Here is a 6,856-nt window from a genome sequence, read left to right as displayed (position 1 = left end):
GAAGAGTTAGAAAGACATATTCATATTACATTAGACTAAGTGTAAATATAGCGTCAAATTATTGCCGTTATCAGTGAACAAAATACGCTGTGTTGTATGCAATGCTGTACGACAAAAGGATTAATGGATGGATATTGGTTTAACATTACCCCTCGTAGATTATATTATACTACTCCCAGGCACGTGCAATACACAATTTTACTCGCGACAATATTTACAAATATTAATGTAAAAACAATATCTAGTGACATAATAATAATAATAAACGAACACGATGAAGTAACATCGTGATGATAAATATTTCGACTCAAAAAATGGTTTTCGTTAGTGTCATATAATTTATATTTATTCTTTAAGTAATTAATATAATCAACAATTTTATTAAAAAGTTCAGTGACAAAATATAAGGAAAGAGATAGATCGATGTTTTTACAATGTGTGTTGCGTTTTATGAAAAAATGTAGCTCCAATGATCGAAAAGATAGCTTAATTAATAAAAATTTATTTTAATGAGAAATCAACACAATTTTGAACTCACTTTTGCCATAAGCACGTGTACTTGTTTAGTGACGAATTCAGAACTACTCATAAAGGGGGGGGGGGCGCTCTATCCTTGCTTCAGTGATTCCCTATATAATTAACCATTTTTTTGCCACTAAAGGGGGGGGGGGGAGCGGGCCCCAAGCCCCCTTCCCCTGGATCCGTCTATGTTGTCATTAACGGCACCAGTAAGGTACAAGTAAGATTTTATTAATTACTAATTATTCACATAGCCATACAGAAACGCAAATCTATTTTTAGAATATAAAGGTCGAGGCAACTCAGTTCCAGTAAGGACTGTTTGATTCATTCTCTTGTGCACAAAACAAATTTTATCGTTTAAAATCACGAGCAAGGTTTTCTAGAAGCAGAGAAATCGTAATAAAATAAAAGATTAAGGTTTTTATCACTGATATGCAATTTTGTTTCTTTATTTTCATCATGATACATACGATAATCTCATGCTTTAAATGAAACCTCCCAAACAACACCAACGGTTGTGTTACGTACCAACCGTACCTGATACGTAGCAAATCTGGAAACCTCTACTTAGCCCTTAGGGCCAGGTGAGTAAAAAATTGGACCTTTGTATAATTATGCAGACAACAATACTTTATTTTATGCCTAGGTCACACATTCACGGATTTGACGCCAGATTACCTACGGATACGTTCTGGCATCATTTGTGGCAATCTGTATAAGCCCGTAGATATCCGTATTGTTACCGTTGTCATACGTAGTAGTACTTGTATATCCTTGACCAATTATGAACATGCGCAAAATTTTACCACGGATTAAACATGTTAAACTAAACCGTATAATACCGTACTGATCCGTTTTAGTCTATCAAAGCCGTATTAATCCGTATTTTAGGCCAAAATGATTTCTAAGGCTAGTCCCGGAGAACTACGTTCAAGTACGGTTACACCACGTATTAGTAAAGATACAATACGATTTGTTATGAATGCATCATTGAATGGCACGATGTCATAACGTTGACGTTACGCTCAATGTTGGTGTCATTTTTGGTAACGTCGTATGTTAACGTCAAAATGATATTATATAGACGTTTTGTAATATTGACGTCCAGTATATTTGTTAACTCGCTTTTCGGTCAATGAAAAGTGATATGGGTTTATGCCAGGTAACCTCTTGACAAATGGAAATATAAGATAAATGCGTATAGTGTTTTGTAAAAAGGACGGAAATAGTGGGATTTACGCTACATTCAAATCCACGCGTATGCATTCATGCACAATTTGTTTTAAAATAATATATAAAAAAGAAGATGTGGTATGATTGCCAATGAGACAAATATCCACAACAGACCAAAATGACACAGACATTAACAACGCATATTCAGCTATAAAAGGCCCCGATAAGACAATGTTTACCGGTTGAAAAAAACAAGATAATTTTTTTTATTATGAAAACCGTACTGAAGAGGAAAAACGCTTTACATTTTTAGCCTTTTTAATACTTGATCTTTTTTTTTAACCTAAAAAATGGTTGTAGGGATGTCCGGTACATTTTTTTTTATATCAACTTTAAAGTAGTTTAACAAAATAACTTTTGCTTATTTTCAATGATTGTAAGACTTAAAATGTCTGTCAAAATTCTACGACGACAGTATTTGATTGTCAAGTCAAGTGCAGGAATTTCTTGCTGCATTGGTGGCCTTCGGCTGCTGTCTGCTCTTTAATTTGGTCGGGTTGTTGTCTCTTTGACATATTCCCCGTTTCCATTCTCAATTTCATATTTCATGTCTTACTTTGTTCTGTATTTGTTATTTAATTGTTCTCATTTGGCGCATTCTTTATTTCTCAACGAAATGATTTTCTGTTCCTTAGAATACAATTTAAGTAAAGATGTACTTAAGTGTCATGTGATTTTCTCCCGAGTAAAGTTTTCAATTTTGCATTTCTCTTAAATATCACAAACAAAGTACTCATTGTTTAATACAAAATTTATCTAACGCGAGAAAAAAGATAAATTACGCGTCTCACATACATTTCTAAATCACTTCTTTTAACAATGTTTAATATCAATTGGAGGAATAAAAAAAAAAAAAAATCTTCAATGTAATAGATATTATTGCTTAAGACAATATTGGATCAATATTGAGAAAGTTCTATGTAGTGCTCTGATCCTGTGCAGTGACACCATACGAAGCCGTGACACAATATACATGTCAAATGAATATTAATGAAGCAGTTAACATAAATTAACACATTCCAAAATATTTTTATTCTCTTCTTCGGTTAAAACGAGCGTATTTCTTTTCAAAATATTGTCTTTGCATACATACCATTCGGAAGCGCTTGGGACAATTGCTTTTTGATTTTTCGAAAGATTGCCCTGTAAACCGTGAAGGGTTTTTTTAATGAAATAATGTCCATTAATTACAGATCTTCCTTCAGGGAAAGTTGGGCCTTCTTTTACTTTAAGGGTCCCTATACTTTAGAGGTAATTGTTAGGTAAGAGGATGTTTTAGGTTAGGGTTAAGATTTATGGTTAGGGTGAGTGTTACGGTTAGGTATGGGTTAAGGAAAGATTTGGGTTTTAATTGATACGAATATTCATTATGTATGATATGCTAGCTGTACTTTGAGGCGATTATCTCCACTGAAGATATTAATTTTGTATATACATGTATAATTTTGTTGTTGTTGGGTTTCTATTTCATAAGCTTTAACAAAAAATGACACGAAAGAAAAAAAAACATTTGAAAGAAAAAATAGATTCTGAATTTAAGTTTTAGATATTTTTATAACAAAATAAATACGTTTCAAAAACGCCATAATGCAAAAAAACGGTTACATTTAATGGTTTACGTCAAAAACGTCAAATAAGCGACGCCGTGACATTTTGGTAGATCACCATGTGCCCACTGTATTTTGATAATTTTTACATTAATCTTTATACTATTTATATCGAAATGTTCCTTCGGTTTGAGAATTTCCGATTATCGCTTAAATTTTCTTCTCAATTATACAGTTTTCACTTATTTATAAAGATTTGTAACAACTTGTTTTTAGTATTTTAGAAAAAAAAATGACGATGCCATTTTTGTGACATTTTGGTAGACACCCTTCCAACGCATTAGTAATCGAAATAAATTGACAAAAATATAAACGAATGCATACTACCGTTTCTTTTTTATTAGGAATTTATCAAATTGGCTTCATTTCTCCGTTTTAAAATGCACAATCCTGTTTTTTTCTTCGTTTTCTTTAAAAACCATCAAAATTAATAACGTTAAACGTTAGTTAAAAGTTTTGTGACGGGAGCCCTGTGGGGACTCATATGCAAAATATAATTTTATGTAATGCTAAAAAAGAGACTGCGATATGAATAAATGCCGTTCAGATGTTCTAGATTACCGGACATGTAGAATTTTCTGACTAGATAGCATGCTTTACATATTTTTACTCGGTATTGAGAATTTCAAGTAGAGCATGTATTTTTTAAACGTTGTTGTGACAGTGTTTTTAGGGGCATTGATTTTGATTATGATGTCGAAGTTCTCATTGAATTCGTTCTTTTAGATTGGGAATCAATGTTTTTAAAGCATTTTCCAAGTTTGTTTTACGTAATGATATTAGAAATAAAGACTTTGATGACAAATAATCTCGCTATCGATCGATTCTCACCTGTTTTGCCGCAAAGGGCTTATATTTTTCCTTCAGTGTCTACAAGCTGAAATGGATTTTTCCAAGGTCTACTCGGTTCGAAAATGGTGTCAATTGCGTTATACAAATATAATATCACAAAGTCCTAACGTTCCTCTTCCATATGGTATACAATTTTTATATTTTATTTACTTGTGGGTATCCGAAATTCGGAGGAACCCTCAAAAACAATATTAGTATGTTACCCGTCTACACGCAAAAACATATGATTTGTCTCGTATGTTTTTGGACAGCTTATTGACAAAAGTTAATAAAAACTAATAAGCCACCGTAAAAATAATGTTTTAAGTGCTCCGAAGATTTTAACACAAAAAAACTTTGATATTCACGGTATTTTTCTTATTTTAAGCCGATTATTGGTCAGAGGTACGTGAAATCAGAAAACGTCACCAACATCGAGCGTAACGTCGTTACAATACGGATAGCTAGGTATCAGACAGGGTTCTGAAAGTCTTATTACAGTTAACTACGTTACAAACACGACAACGTACGGAAAACTGGATTCTTATATTTTCGTTGGTACCAATTTTCGTGGATTTCAGAAACCTTGCATTTTCGTGGATAACAGATTTCGTGGTTTTACCAAAATCTGGATACAAATTTATAAACTTTATTTTGACTTTTTTTTTAGTCAACTGTCAAATTACTTGGCATAGACATATATAATCAGCAAAATTTTGATATTCATATTGGTAAAAATGCAGGAAGGCATCTCAGCAACTAAATATTTTGAAACGTTTGGGTGCTTATTTGAACAAGCTTAGTATTAAAGCTTACTTTTTTCCAAATATTTAAATTTTAGTTTCTTGTGTACAATTTGGAAATTAGTATGGCGTTCATTATCACTGAACTAGTATATATTTGTTTAGGGGCCAGCTGAAGGACGCCTCCGGGTGCGGGAATTTCTCGCTACATTGAAGACCTGTTGGTGACCTTCTTCTGTTGTGTTTTTTTATTTTGGTCGGGTTGTTGTCCCTTTGACACATTCCCCATTTCCATTTTCAATTTTATTTGACCTATTTTTGTTTACTTTTACAAATTGGGACTTGGATGGAGAATTGTATTATTTGCACTCATACCACATCTTTTTATCTATTATACCATTATTTGTCTCCTGCAATTGTAAAATATAATAAGTCTAACAAAATTTTTCAATTGATGGATGAACACGTTGATATAAATTGGACGCAAGTGTCCAGAACTTGGTAAGACTTTAATAAGATAAAAGGCAAGGTTTTAAAAATTATAGTTCATAATTTTTACATTTTTGTGAAAAGCATATCTTGTGTGACAACATTTCATTTGGAAATGTAACGAGTCATATTTACAAAGTAATTTCTTGATCCAAAATTAGACTTTTATGGCATTTTTTAGAAGTTTTGCCTGAATCTCAAGAAGTTTTAAACCAATTTGCAAATATATTAAATTATAAATCTGGTACTGTTTGTTTACTTTTATTTTAGTGTTTTCTGTCAATTATGTTCTCCCACTTATTTGTATTGTAGTTCTGTCATGTAATGTTGTTATTTTGATGTTATATTTAACATTGCCATATAAGCGGGAAGTTTGGCTAGCCACAAAATTAGGTTCAACTCACCGGTGTTTTTCTTTAAATGCATGTACCAAATCAGGAAAATGGCAATTGTTATCGTTAGTTGTTTTTGAGTGTGTCACATTGCCGTTTGTGCTTTCTTCCCTTCTGAATCAGTGTTTCTATTGTTTCGTTATTGAAATATACTGTATTGTATAATTGTTTGTGACACGAATGTTCTTACACTTACTTGTGCTGTATTCCTGTCATGTAATGATATCATTTTAGTGTTATATTTAAGCATTGCCATAAAAGTGCGAGGTTTGGATAACACGCATCATTTTTCTTAAAATGTCCTGTACGAAGTCAGGAAAATTATCATTTTTACTTAGAGTTCGGTTCTGTGTGTGTTACATTTTTAAAGTGTAGTGTTTCTGTTAAATCGCAGTTCTCCTCTTATATTGATGTGGTTCTCTCAGTTTTAGTTTGAAACCCACATTTGGTTTTTTTTTCTCAATCTATTTATGAATTTCGAACAGCGGTATACTACTGTTGCCTTTATTTATATGTCATACATGTATGGGAAGCACAATTGTTGATAAATTTAAAACGGTAAAAATTAAAATCACAAAAATACTGAAAATAGAGGAAAATCACATAAAAATCGAATGGACAAGAACTGTCATATTCCCGACTTGGTACAGACATTTTTAAAAGTAGAAAATGGTGGATTAAACCTGGTTTTATAAACCTCTCACTTTGGTTACAGTCTTATCATCAAATTCCGTTATATTTACAATGATTTGAACTAAACAGACATAAAACATAAAATAGTAAAACTATGGGTAAAGCAGGCATCATCATATAACAATTTAAAAGGAACAATTAAACAGATAAACACACAAAAAAAATCTATCTGATAATAATCTAAAAACACTTTCATTGATTGGCGTGTCTGACGTCAAATGTAAAAAAGAATTAATTTCAGAAAAAAAGACTGAGATTTGAAATAGTCCAAAATTTATATAGAATTTATAAGAATCTTGTTCATTCCACTACGCGATTGAATAATATTGACGTTTGTGGTTCAACG

The sequence above is a fragment of the Mytilus trossulus genome, chromosome 9 (assembly GCF_036588685.1).
Source record: "Mytilus trossulus isolate FHL-02 chromosome 9, PNRI_Mtr1.1.1.hap1, whole genome shotgun sequence".
Classification (NCBI taxonomy): domain Eukaryota; kingdom Metazoa; phylum Mollusca; class Bivalvia; order Mytilida; family Mytilidae; genus Mytilus; species Mytilus trossulus.
The sequence above is the reverse complement of the archived record's forward strand: the minus strand, read 5'-3'. Positions refer to the sequence as shown.